Raw genomic sequence first — 15,369 nt, 5'->3', positions numbered from 1 at the left:
AGTCACCTCCTACAACATATCCTGCTATTCACTGATCAATACATGCACTCATCGGTTTGATGATAGATTTTGTTTTCTCTTAAGGAAAAGCCTAGCAACAGACTAAAGGGGGAACAAGTTTATTTCATTATTAAGCCACTACATCTAACATTATTAATAGAAGCAGATTGGAAGATTAAATTTAGATTCCATTATGTACAGTGGCGTAGCATTCATGGTGCGGGGGGATTCAATAAGCCCGGGCCTAAGACTATTGGGAGCCCAAAGCCGGTGATGTACCAACCATGGCAAGTGTGGGTTTCATTGCGTTTGGGCTCGTGACCAATCGGGGCTCACATGAGCCGATTAAGGCTACCTGCATTTGAATATCTTTTTTGGGGGGTAAATATACAGATTACTCGATTTATTCGCTACGCACTAAATTTCTCTTATTTTGGGGGGGGGGGGGGAGGGCTCTACCAACATATTCTTGAGCCCGGGCCCACTAGTGCCTTGCTACGCCACTGGTTATATAGACCCTCCACGTCGCTATCTCTCTATATCTTAAAATGTCTTTTGATTGCAATCGGATCCAGCACTAGATTGACAAGGATGCGAGTAGATAAATGGTATTGTTTTTTAGTGTGACGATCCTTTGTCTCCTATATGTAATATTTATAAATGCATTTCTGGGTGTTTCTTTAAATAATTTGTTCCATTGACAAGGTCATAGTTTTTTAAGTCCCTTTGACTCAAACGTTTATCTGAGGCTAGCGGGCAATGTTCAGCTGTAGAGGTCATTAATAGTAGTCACCTCACTGCATCTCAAAGATCTATCTATCTATCTATCTATCTATCTATCTATCTATCTATCTATCTATCTATCTATCTGTCTGTCTGTCTGTCTGTCTGTCTGTCTGTCTGTCTGTCTGTCTGTCTGTCTGTCTGTCCGTCCGTCCGTCCGTCCGTCCGTCCGTCCGTCCATCCATCCATCCATCCATCCATCCAACTATCTATCTATCTATCTATCTATCTATCTATCTATCTATCTATCTATCTATCTATCTATCTATCTATCTATCTATCTGTCTGTCTGTCTGTCTTTTGCTTTCAAGTAAATACCAATGAAATAAGACATTTTACCACTCAAGTTATCTGTTACGCTTAGCGCTCTCAAGATCAAGACATAGGCTACATTACATAGTAGATAATAAATCATTTCTGTCTAGAATAAGAGAGCTGGGAACTAAACAAATGAGTTTTAAAAAAAAAAGCAGCTTGATCAACAAAGTCCGGCATTGTGCACAAGTTGATAAAATTTCAATACACATATGGGAGGGAGTGGGGTTCCTTGTGGGTTATCTGTTCTGTTGATCTCCACCGTTATGATCTCTTGACTCCCCCTCCCCACATTCACAGATTCACAGACACACACAATCACACACACACACACATTTGTTTTCCTTACGCAACTCTTCTTTTTTTTTTTACGTATATTTTTTCTTCTCTTCTATCCCAAAGGGGTCATATGTCATGGCGTTATGATTCAGCTCTGCACGCGCGCGCTCACATGCAGCCACGCACATGCGCAAATCTACACACACATGCGCGCGCGCATAAACAGGGAATACGATATGTATCTATTAAACCATTTCCACCGACAGCATCATTAGAAGGTCAATATGAAGGCCTTCCCACAAACCAATTCACTATTTTTTTTATAATATAGCTGGACAGTTTTTTTCGCCATCTACAGCAAAGAATTCAAATAACAGCTTTTGACATTTAATATCTCATCTATACGATGCACTTAAATCAGTGGCGTACCGAGGTAAGCCAGGTACCCTGGGCAGCAAGGACGCTCGGCTCAACCCCCCCCCCCCCGGCCATCGCCCACAACTGTCGTCACCTAAAAGTACAATGAAGACTAATTCATAAAAGGCAGGTCGTGTGTGTCAGTATGTATGCACTTCGTGTGTGAATGTTGTTCATATTTGCATTTATATTGTTGTTGCTATCGTAGTTACGCTGAGGTAGTCAAAATTATCTTATGTTATCTTATTATATATTTGCGTAGAACATCCACTAGACAGCAGTATGAAACTTAGATATAATGTGAATAAAGTTGAAGAAAGAAACATCAGTAGAGAAGGGAAAATCTATTTTTCTTTTTTGTAGTATTTTGAAACCCATTTTGGCGCCCCATACGTAATGGCGCCCGGGGCGTCTGCTCTACCAAAAGCACCCCTCTTTTTTCTGTATTTCACGTGTCTACCCAAACCTAGATGCAACCTGCATATTTTGCCTCTTCCAATCCAGTGTTCAGTACTTTGTTTAGTTTAGAGACGCACATTAGTAAACGCACTTTGAATGCGATATTTTAGTGATATTTTAGAGATTATCTATATAGGCTTTTAGTTCTACTTGTAGACTCTTGGATTGGTTGGTCAAATGTTTTACATTTTTCGAATGTTCCCAGTCCAAACCTCCCGCAGGACAACAGGGGATGGGAGCGGGCAGGGTTTGAACCCGGGACTCTTGGGGGAAATAACGCCATCTTTAGCTACTGACTTGACTATGTCCCATTCAGTATTTAAGTTCGTTATTGTACAACATTAAGTCTGAATTAAGAGTTCGTTATTGTACAACATTAAGTCTGGACTTAGTTCTGTTTGGACCCTTTGAGACAATGTGTGTCTTATGTTTGTTCTCACATCTGTAATACATTTGAACAAGCATCTAAAGTTCTTATTAAGGTACAGTAGATATTACATCAAGTACAGCTCGCAAACACAGCAGACAAAGCTAGGGGTCTGTTTAAGGTTTGCTTTTTGTCTTCTGCGCCTGTGTTCGGCGCGAGCGTTTCCTCCAATACACTTAATCTCCCAAACACTTTTAAAGTGACTCATTGTTGTTCTTGTCAGTTCACAATGGGACAATATCTTTCCTTATTAAAAACAGCTTATTCTGCAACTACCTATATAAGTTAAATTACCCAACTGAGTATTTGAGTTTTGACTTCAACTTAAATCTTTTTCATTGTTTAGACTTAACAATACACGCTCTACTTAAAATCTGCCAGAAAATAGATACACAGACTAACTGCAGGTAGACTTGAGGCACTGTGATACTAAATCGCTTACGCTACTTTCCAGTTCGTAGCTCAGGACACGAGCAGGAAATGGCGACTATCGGAATGTTTCTTTGGAGGAGGCAAAGCAGAGAGACTTAAAAAGTCAACTAGAAATTAAATATAAAACACTGAACCATAATCTTCAAATACAAAAATAAAAATCTAATAAATATTCAGAAAGTGCACAAAGATAAAGCCACATTCCTCGTTCCATATGCTAAGACAAATTTGTACAAATGCTCCTTCATCCCTAGTGCTATTACAGCATGGAATGGGTTGCAAAAGTCAGGCAGGAAAACCAGTGACTTGACAAAATTTAAGTCATGGGTTAACATGTATGACTAGATTCATCTATGTACACGCATAGGACGTAATCATCTTCAATTTGAAGTAACGTCTGTATTTAATAAGACAAGTAGATTAGATAAGATTAAACAGACAGACAGACAGACAGACAGACAGACAGACAGATAGACAGATAGATAGATAGATAGATAGATAGATAGATAGATAGATAGATAGATAGATAACAAATGTTATGGCTTCAAATTGTGTCTGTTTGTATGTTTGTTCCTCTGTTTGTATGTTTGTTCCTCTGTTTGTATGTTTGTTCCTCTGTTTGTATGTTTGTTCCTCTGTTTGTTGTTTTCTCTCACAGCCACCCTGACACGGTGAGTCACTCTCTAGCATACACCAACCGTGAGGTAGTCTTAGCACCCAGCGGGGCGGGAGAGTGGAGGTTGTATATGAATATTTGTTAGTGCTGGTTAGCTCGTGGGGAGGGATGGGCGAGGACAGACAAAATGGTTAGATTCACAAAATGTTTAGATTCACAAAATGTTTAGATTCACAAAAGCGCTTGTCGCCCATGTAAGCGCCCCTCTGCCCCACCCAACCTCTGATGAGCGCGCACCCTCTAAGCTTAGCACCCACGTGACTTCTCTTTAGGTCTTTACAGTCTACTTACCGTACTCTTTAGGTCTCCCTCTCTCTCTTTTTTTATCTCTCTCTCTCTTTCGCTCTTTTAATCTTTCTCTCTCTTTCTCTCTCTCTCTTTTTTCTCTTTTGCTTTCTCTCTTTCTATCTTTCTCTCTCTCTCTTTCGCTCTTTCTACCTTTCTCTCTCTCTTTCGCTCTTTCTACCTTTCTCTCTCTCTCTCGCTCTTTCTACCTTTCTCGCTCTAAGTTGCTCTCTCTCTCTCTCTCTTTTTCTATTTTGCTCTCTCTATCTTTCTCTTTCTCTCTCCTTTATTTTCGGGGTTTATGTTTTTGTATTGTCACCGTATCGCCTTCAATCTGAATGTACAGTTGTAATGGCCAGTAGAAAGAAAGAAAAACAAAAGGTCTAACGATTCAAACGCTATTACAATTCCAAACCCGGCCAGCTCTACAGACTCTACAGACTGAACATGCAATATCACCTTAATAAATAGTCATGTACTTGGTGAGGACACACACGCATACAAAGGTTAGCCTTCTATCGTTTCCTCGTGTACACACACAACAAACAAAATGTAAAAACAAATCCCTTTTTTTTTTTTTTAAGAAACAAAGTTTATCTAAAGAGGAAGAACTTCACCCTTACAACTATATCTATCAATGACGTACATGTTATTTCCCTTATTCGATATCAATAAAAATTTTAAAAAAATTACCAATAATAATTTGACTAATTCATTTATGTTTATTGATACATGTTTTGTTAGATACAATAAATACTCGTTTAAAGTATCAACTTGATCTGAGAATACTAGAGGGAGAAATAGCGTTAACAATTATTTAAAGGCACTAAATCCAACTAATTTACTCTTATTTGTAAATACTAAAGGATTTAATTAATTGCTTAATAGACTAATGGTTACTTTTTAAAAATTGATTTATGTCTTGTCTATGCCGATGAATAATTGTGCTAAGTTTCAACTTGATCCGAGAATAGGTGTGGGAGAAATAATGTTTACACACTTTTTACCAGACAGACAGACGGACAGACTGAGAGAGTTGATATAAGCTTTGTAAAAAGGATTGGACCACAATGCTCTGAGCGTATAATATAGATAGATAAAAATAATTATATATATTTTATATATATGGGGGGGAGAGAGAGAGAGAGAGAGAGATGCCATCAAGAAATTAAAGTGACAACATCTTTAACTATCACTGACATAAATAAATAATAAATATATATATATATATATATATATATATATATATATATAGTCCCAAAAAGAAACCGTTTCACGTATTTGAAAAACACTATAAGTTTTAAGATATAAAGTCTACAGACAAACAGACCGATAGACAGATGGACAGAAAGACAGCACAAACACAACCTTGACGTTTCCCTAAAGGGCTAACCAAAACTAAAACAAAAGTTAATTTTGCACACGACACTCTCATGTCAATTTGGATACGAAGCTGTGACGGAATGTGATATTTTTAACAACCAATCGGAAGCGAGTTTCTTTTTTCGCATCCTATGAACAAAAAGCAAAGGGTTTTCAAACTTGTATTGATCGTTCAAGTTGACCCCCCCCCCCCATCTCATTTTCTCCTGCCCGCCCCTTTATTACAGGCTTTGAGTCAAGTTTTGGAAGTAGCTCGTTTTAACATGGTGGAGGATATTATAATTCAAAGACCGAAATTTGGTGAAGTTAAACTCTTAAAATAAATTTAACCTTTATGACATTTTCAACAATTAGTCTTAATCCAAAAACAGAATCTGTTGATTTGTCTTTTTCTCCGCACTTACGGCAGTCTAGTTCTTTGAAATACTAGTGTTCGCTTTGGACCGACTTCATGATGGCACTGAGTTCGAATCCTTTCCGCTTTCATCCCTTGTTTTCCAGCAGATGTTTTAATTTCTAAAGAAACGTCTAAACTGTTAAAAAAAAAATTATGAAGAAGTTTTATTGTGTGCGCTGCAGACACTGCTACGTGTTGACCAGGTTCCAAACTAGTCGTTAGGTTACTATTGTAGTGTAACAAACATGTTACAATTTACTAGTAACTCTTTCATTTAGAAACAAGAAGCAACACATCGAATACAAATTAAATATGAATAACTTTGAGTTCGTCTTGGCCGAGTGGTAAAACGCTTGGTTCCTTAACCTAATAGTCTCGAGATCGAATCCCGGAGAAGAATGAACTTTGGAAGTTTTAAAACGCCCCTCCGTCCATCTCTAAAGGGACTTGACATACGTTGGGGACCTAAAGGCGGTTGGTAGTTGTGCTGGCCACATGACTCCTTCGTTAACAAACGACCATAGAAAAAGATGAGCTATAGGTGTAATGGGGATACCTTTAAATTTCAATGTCTTGAATAATTTCATTTTCTTGTATAGGTTGATTCATTAGAGCATGTCTGTAGCACAAGTTTCGTACTAAAGGACATTAGATGTAAAGCCCATTCTCATATTAAGATATCTCAATGTTGTCCTTAGTGACAGGGGACTGAACTGTTAGAAGAAAGAAAAGCACTACAACAACACTAAATGACCTAAGAGTATAGAATCTAAGACTTTGCACTCTAGTCAGCACCTAACCCAATGGCGTCACTCCCCAGCGGCGTCACTCACCTAACTCAGTGGCGTCACCCACCTAACCCAGTGGCGTCACTCACCTAACCCATTGTTTCTGTAACGTTTACTAGTGCCCCTACCCCCCCCCCCCCACCATCAGATGAAACATTTGAAAGAAATGAAGAACATTTGGAACACAAATAAAAATAATTCTTATTTATATTGAAAGAAATTGTGGCTAAGTGGTTCAGCGCTTGGCTTCCAAACCTGAGGTCCTGGGTTCGAATCTCGTTGAAGACTGTGAGATTTTAAGGGGTCCCTGAGTCCACCCAACTCTGATGACTACCTGACTTGATCGTTGTGCTGGCCACATGACATCCAGATCTTAAACCGTTGGCCAAAGCAACAGATGACCTTAACATCATCTTCCCTATAGATCGCAAGGTCTGAAAAGGGGATAACTTACATTGAAAGAAACAAGGAAAAAAGAAACTATGCACAAGATTTTACGACAATGTGAATGAAACTTTGTTTGAATGTCCAAAACAAGCGCGAACAAATGTGAACAATTAACTCTGATTTTTTAAAAAATCTCTGCTATTAATAAACTATGGTATCTTTGGTATGAATGACTGATCTCTTAAATCTTCTGTTGGCGAACTTCAAAAGTCCCAGAGGACTGGCAAAAGGGAGTGATTGTAAAGCTTCCAAAAAAGGGCAACTTGGCAGACTGCAACAACTGGAGGGGCATCACTCTCCTCTCTGTCCCAGGCAAAGTTTTCAGCACTGTTTTGTTGAGACGGCTTCAACAGTCTGTAGATGAAAGGCTCAGAGAAGAACAAGCAGGTTTCAGAAGAGGCAGATCATGTACAGAGCAGATTTTCTTTTTACGAAATATCATAGAACAAAGTCTTGAGTACCAACAACGGCTAACGATCAGTTTCGTGGACTTCAAAAAAGCGTTTAATAGTGTCCACCGAGAATCACCATGGAAAATAGTTAGAGAATACGGTATCCCAGAAAAATTCGTCCAGATCCTACGACACCTTTACAGTCAGTCTAGTTGCTGCATTAAAACAGAAGAGGGAACAACAGAGTTTTTTACAATCGAGACAGGTGTGAGACAGGGGTGCATCTTATCTCCCTTCCTTTTCCTCCTAGCCATCGACTACATAATGAGGAGAGCAATGAACCAGACTGCCTTTGGTATTCCATGGCATGAACAACTCCGATTGACGGACTTGGACCTTGCTGATGATGTTGCACTACTCGGGGCTACAAATAAATGCATTCAAGAAATGACGGAGCGCCTAGACAGAGAGGCACCCAAAATTGGCCTCCGCATAAACTTGGATAAGACTAAAATTATGCGAGTGGGATATAAGGCAAAGGGTGTCCCCGTCAGACTTGGCGAGTCAAAGCTTGAAGAGCTGGATAAGTTCACGTACCTTGGCAGCATCATAACAAATGATGGAGATGCTTACCATGATGTAGCGTACCGAATAGGAAAGGCAGGGAGCATTTTCCAAAGGCTGCAGCCTATTTGGACTAGCTAAGCCATTGGACTCGAGACAAAAATACACCTTCTCAACACAATCGTCATTCCAACAGCTACATATGCATGTGAGACGTGGAAGTCATCTGTCAAAATTGAGAAAAGATTAAATGTGGCTCAACAGAGATGGCTGAGACGGATTTTGGGAGTCAGTTACACAGACCGGATCTCAAACAAGGAAATCCTATGCCGAACTGGGAGTCGAACACTTAGTGAGTTTGTGACTGAGCGTCACATGAGGTTTGCGGGACATGTTCTACGTCAAAATGAATTACGCACACCAAGAGTTGCGATAACATGGAAGCCAAAACGAGGAAAGCGCAAACAGGGACGTCCTCGTATTACCTGGCGACACACCTTCATGGAGGACCTCAGAACAGTGGACACCAGGTGGGAGGAGGCTTCAGACATTGCCAGTGACAGATCATTGTGGAGACAGCTTGCCGCCCAATGCGCCGAACGGCGCGGGAGGACCTAACATAACATCTTTGGTATTTACAAACTTTTTGCTCTTGCTGAAAAAAGGCACTGACGAAGAAAAGAAAACTTAAATACACTCCCAGTGGACAACGACTTTCTCTGCTTTAGATGTGGCAATATATGTAGGTCCCTACTTGATTTGTGCGCAACGGAAAATACTGTACTCAGCTTCGTAGACAATGCCTTATTACCAAACCTTACTCTAAACTCTGTTATTAGCAATATCTGCCACTAACAAACTATTAACAAACCTTACTCTAAACTCTGTTATTAGCAATATCTGCCACTAACAAACTATTAACAAACCTTACTCTAAACTCTGTTATTAGCAATATCTGCCACTAACAAACTATTACCAAACCTTACTCTAAACTCTGTTATTAGCAATATCTGCCACTAACAAACTATTAACAAACCTTACTCTAAACTCTGTTATTAGCAATATCTGCCACTAACAAACTATTACCAAACCTTACTCTAAACTCTGTTATTAGCAATATCTGCCACTAACAAACTATTACCAAACCTTACTCTAAACTTTGTTATTAGCAATATCTGCCACTAACAAACTATTAACAAACCTTACTATAAACTCTGTTATTAGCAATATCTGCCACTAACAAACTATTACCAAACCTTACTCTAAACTCTGTTATTAGCAATATCTGCCACTAACAAACTATTAACAAACCTTACTCTAAACTCTGTTATTAGCAATATCTGCCACTAACAAACTATTAACAAACCTTACTCTAAACTCTGTTATTAGCAATATCTGCCACTAACAAACTATTAACAAACCTTACTCTAAACTCTGTTATTAGCAATATCTGCCACTAACAAACTATTAACAAACCTTACTCTAAACTCTGTTATTAGCAATATCTGCCACTAACAAACTATTAACAAACCTTACTCTAAACTCTGTTATTAGCAATATCTGCCACTAACAAACTATTAACAAACCTTACTCTAAACTCTGTTATTAGCAATATCTGCCACTAACAAACTATTACCAAACCTTACTCTAAACTCTGTTATTAGCAATATCTGCCACTAACAAACTATTAACAAACCTTACTCTAAACTCTGTTATTAGCAATATCTGCCACTAACAAACTATTAACAAACCTTACTCTAAACTCTGTTATTTTAGCAATATCTGCCACTAACAAACTATTAACAAACCTTACTCTAAACTCTGTTATTAGCAATATCTGCCACTAACAAACTATTAACAAACCTTACTCTAAACTCTGTTATTAGCAATATCTGCCACTAACAAACTATTAACAAACCTTACTCTAAACTCTGTTATTAGCAATATCTGCCACTAACAAACTATTAACAAACCTTACTCTAAACTCTGTTATTAGCAATATCTGCCACTAACAAACTATTAACAAACCTTACTCTAAACTCTGTTATTAGCAATATCTGCCACTAACAAACTATTAACAAACCTTACTCTAAACTCTGTTATTAGCAATATCTGCCACTAAAAAACTATTAACAAACCTTACTCTAAACTCTGTTATTAGCAATATCTGCCACTAACAAACTATTAACAAACCTTACTCTAAACTCTGTTATTAGCAATATATGCCACTAACAAACTATTAACAAACCTTACTCTAAACTCTGTTATTAGCAATATATGCCACTAACAAACTATTAACAAACCTTACTCTAAACTCTGTTATTAGCAATATCTGCCACTAACAAACTATTAACAAATCTTACTCTAAACTCTGTTATTAGCAATATCTGCCACTAACAAACTATTAACAAACCTTACTCTAAACTCTGTTATTAGCAATATCTGCCACTAACAAACTATTACCAAACCTTACTCTAAACTCTGTTATTAGCAATATCTGCCACTAACAAACTATTAACAAACCTTACTCTAAACTCTGTTATTAGCAATATCTGCCACTAACAAACTATTAACAAACCTTACTCTAAACTCTGTTATTAGCAATATCTGCCACTAACAAACTATTAACAAATCTTACTCTAAACTCTGTTATTAGCAATATCTGCCACTAACAAACTATTAACAAACCTTACTCTAAACTCTGTTATTAGCAATATCTGCCACTAACAAACTATTAACAAACCTTACTCTAAACTCTGTTATTAGCAATATCTGCCACTAACAAACTATTAACAAACCTTACTCTAAACTCTGTTATTAGCAATATCTGCCACTAACAAACTATTAACAAATCTTACTCTAAACTCTGTTATTAGCAATATCTGCCACTAACAAACTATTAACAAACCTTACTCTAAACTCTGTTATTAGCAATATCTGCCACTAACAAACTATTAACAAATCTTACTCTAAACTCTGTTATTAGCAATATCTGCCACTAACAAACTATTAACAAACCTTACTCTAAACTCTGTTATTAGCAATATCTGCCACTAACAAACTATTAACAAACCTTACTCTAAACTCTGTTATTAGCAATATCTGCCACTAACAAACTATTAACAAACCTTATTGTTAATGTTAAAAACAGTATACATGTTAGTTGCATTTAAAAATGGGCTGCTAAGTATGCCAATTAGGTTCATTTAGAAATTAGAAGTGGCCTAAACGATACTAAAAAAATTCTTATTTAGAAACAGGGTGACAGTTTGGAACAGATGGACAACTTAAGAGAGCCAGAAACTTATCGGGCTTGGTACTAGTGTGAGAGGAATGGAAGAGTGATTAATTAATTCATTAACTGGCTGGCATTCCGGATAACGAAAAGAGGTCGGTATCGATCTGTTTTGATTTGTATCAGCTGAATCTGAACGACAGCACTGACAAGCTCATTGAATGAGTTGTGTCTGCGTTTATGTGTTGTGTGTGGGTGTGTGTGCGAGGGTTGAATGTGTTCGTTTGTTTCTTAATGTGTGTGTGTGTGTGTTTGAACGCGGCATTCTTGTTTCTGATAATTATTAGCACAATGATGCATTAAACGAATATCATTGATTAGCATTAACCGGATATAGAATGTAACGTTTAAAAAATAGAAAGAGGGGAGACATACACAATTTAAAATAAGGGAGAGAATGATGAGAAAAAAAAAGTAATTTCGAGGTACATAAGTAACAAGTTTTTATCAATCAATGTACACAGACCACCCCTCCCGTCATTCCAATCTGTACTAATATCAATATATAAATTTTATAAGTCGCTTTTACAAAGACACGCTTGTTGGATAGTTTAAACAAAAACTCGTTCACCTAAAGAAATCAGTAAGTCATATTACCAGCACATGCAAACTTCATATGTTGCATAGTATAACACTGGTGGAATTTTTAATACACGGATTCATCTCTAATTAAAATATGTAACCTACAGACCTACGTATAGTTTATCTAGACTGGAATCGCCGATCTCTAAACTTGACACAACAATGTCCTGAAACCCGATCTATATATTATAACGCAAGTTATAGATCCAAATTACATTAGAACTGCAACGCCTTTCAATGTTTAGATCCAGAATCTATATATATATAGATATAGAAAGATCTTTTTAAAAGTACAACTTGAGATATTTAAGTTATCAGATTTGAAATATTTAGATCTTGGATTGTCGAAACGTGATATACTCTGTCATCTCCAACGAAACTAAACGGTAATAAGCGTTATATCATAAATGTGCGTGATTATATAGGTCTGTGATTAATAGCTTCGTCTTTTTAAAATCAGTGAAATGGGATTGTATTATTTCTAAACTTTAAAAACTAAAGATCATTATTTTTCTGAGACAGGAGAGCGATTTCCAAGATTCATAAGGCAAATTCTCTTACAGCTTGATAAAGAGTTACGTACATAACGATAGGATATGAAATTTGGATGTGTTTCCAATCTAGGTATAGTATATATATAGGTCTGTGATTCTAACCAAGTTCTCAGTTTTTTAAATTAGGTTGTTTTTTTAAAGATATGATGGTTCAGAAGATAAACTTTTTTTTTATTTGGAAGACGGCCCATAGTTGAAGCAGACAGAGCTAGATTTAAAAAAAAAGTCACTTGCATATAAAGGGTACACAAGAACGTACTCTTGCCAACAGTAAGTGATATTATTGTGATTACTTTTCATCGGGTCATGTGTTTATACATGTAAACAAGCGACTTTGTCAAACTAAAACTCGTCACGTGATAGCCACGGCGTAAGAACACAACAGAGAAAAGACAATAACACACACACACACACACATAGGTGTTAGAATCTAAATAGATAATTACCTCTTCAAATCGCACTTTGAAGTTTTAAAGGTGGACACTATGCACAGTCCAAGACAGAAATTTAAATGTATGTACAATTTAATGTTCCTGGAATGGTAACCACACGATGCATACACACCCAGAACAAACAGCAACACGAGAACACCTAGCGCGCCATTTCAAAACATAATCTCTAATCTAGTCAACTTGGCTAGTGTTCGTTTTTCTTAGTTATTTTTCCCGATTTTACTCTCCAGCCCGCTGAGTCCGAATTGCTCGACTTGTAAACACTGGCACGTGCAAAACGGTTGGAATTAGAAGAAGAGAAAAAAAAAGGGGGGGGGGGGAGGAAGGAGAGGCAACCGGAGGGGGGGGGGTGAAGACGGGGAAGAAGACGACACTTTTTTTTTGCTTTGTTTTGTTGATACGCCTTCAAGAGAAGTGTGAGTGTCGTAGAGCCTCTGTGTGTGTGTGTTTGAAAGAGAGAGAGAGAGAGAGAGCAACTGTAACAGTGGACGGAGGAGGGAGGGGGGGGATGGTGAGCGAAGCATTCGTCTGTGACCCCCGACTGGTAGTGGACCAAAGGGAGGACATCACGAGAGAAAGACACGGATACAAAAAAAAAAGTATTCCACGTGGACGGGTAGGGGTGGGACATGGTAGAAGAAAAGAGACACAGAGGTGGGGGGGGGGTGAAACAGAGATGGGGGGGGGGGGCTAGAAGCGCACGGACCAGGATAGTCAGTGGCGTAGACTTGGGGGGGGAAGGTTGCCCACTTTTTGGTTTGCTCTCGGGGTGGTGTCACACAGTACCGTGCAGGGTGAGACATGGATCAGTTGTGGCTCCTCTCGTCCACCCCCCACCCCCTTCCCTAAGGGATTTTGTAATGCTTCATCGATTTTTACTGCAGGAACTGCCAAAGGGGGGGGGGGGGGATGGAACGCTGCGTTGGTACCAATGGCACAAACAAGAGGGGGGGGGGGGGAGATCGTTCATGATTCTATTGTGATAAGCGTAAGGGAGGAGGGTGCAGAGAAGCCGTGGGATGGGGAGAAGCTGGTAGTGAAAGAGACGTCGCGACTCGCTGCCAGCATGCATGACCATTGCACACCTTTCTTCGCCATCTTGTTATTGACAGTCCGCCATGGCGGTTCCTCTAACACATCGAGAAGGGATCAATTGAAAAAAAACAACAACAACTCTCCCCCCCCCAAACCCACCACACACACACGCACATACACACACGCACAAACACACACGCACAAACACACACGCACATACACACACGCACATACACACACGCACACACACCACGCACACACACACACGCACACACACACACACGCACATACACACACGCACATACACACCACGCACATACACACCACGCACATACACACCACGCACATACACACACGCACAAACACACACGCACATACACACACGCACATACACACACGCACATACACACACGCACATACACACACGCACACGCACACACGCGCACACACACACACGCACACACACACACGCACACACACACACGCACACACACACACGCACACACACACACGCACACACACCACGCACATACACAAACGCACATACACACACGCACACACACACACACGCACATACACACACGCACACACACACACGCACATACACACACACACACACACACGCACACACACCACGCACATACACGCACACACACGCACACACACCACGCACATACACACACGCACATACACACACGCACATACACACACGCACACACACACACGCACATACACACACGCACATACACACACGCACACACACACGCACACACACCACGCACATACACCACGCACACACTTAATAAGAAGACTTCAACACGTGAAATAAAGTTGTCACTCTGTGAGGCGATGGTAAGAGTCACGTGACCTGTTACCTGTGCAGATATGTGTGCTGTCATTGCTGCTGCCGTTGCTGCTGGCGCTGGTGTTTGAACGAGATGTCAATGTTGTTGCTCGTTGTGGCATTAACCGAGAATGTCTCAAATGATGACTTATCTATTCATCACTTAAATGCTATGCAGATTCAGAACCAGAGGACTCAGAGAAACTCTTCCGACAGAAACATGACAACTTTCATTAAATTAAACATAACAATATTGTATTGAAGTACAATGATTCAATGTAATTCAAATGTTTGTTTTATGTTTTGTTTGAAGTGATTGTATTTTAACCCGGAACCACTAATTCGAATCGGCTTCTAGCTTACATGTCTTGACTGGCACTCGCTGTATAGTCCACTGCAGAATCAGAAAGAATAAAAAAAAAAAAACTTACAGGCCTAATGATATATATAGCAGTGATTCCCAAAGTGGTCTATATAGACCCCCAGGGGTATACGAGCACTTCCAAGGGGTTTAAACGGAAGTGAAAAAATAAATTGGGGGTCTAAGACCTGTAAGTGGAGGT

At 39.0% G+C, this 15,369-nt stretch overlaps 1 protein-coding gene across 2 annotated transcripts in view; it reads right to left on the bottom strand.

The window, feature by feature from the left end:
* Window positions 1-15,369, bottom strand: part of LOC106053697 (putative uncharacterized protein DDB_G0277255) — a 160,887-nt gene that overhangs the window by 136,558 nt on the left and 8,960 nt on the right. Inside the window, exon 1 of one of the 2 annotated variants that reach the window (XM_056024126.1) lies at window positions 12,922-13,150. The exons of the other annotated variant lie outside the window; for it this stretch is intronic. The gene's annotated coding sequence lies outside the window, so the exon portion shown is untranslated. Of the gene's footprint in view, window positions 1-12,921; window positions 13,151-15,369 lie in introns of those variants that run through there. 2 annotated transcript variants of the gene reach the window in all.

This window comes from Biomphalaria glabrata, chromosome 3 (assembly GCF_947242115.1).
Source record: "Biomphalaria glabrata chromosome 3, xgBioGlab47.1, whole genome shotgun sequence".
Lineage (NCBI taxonomy): Eukaryota > Metazoa > Mollusca > Gastropoda > Planorbidae > Biomphalaria > Biomphalaria glabrata.
This window is presented reverse-complemented; position numbering and strand designations above follow the sequence as displayed.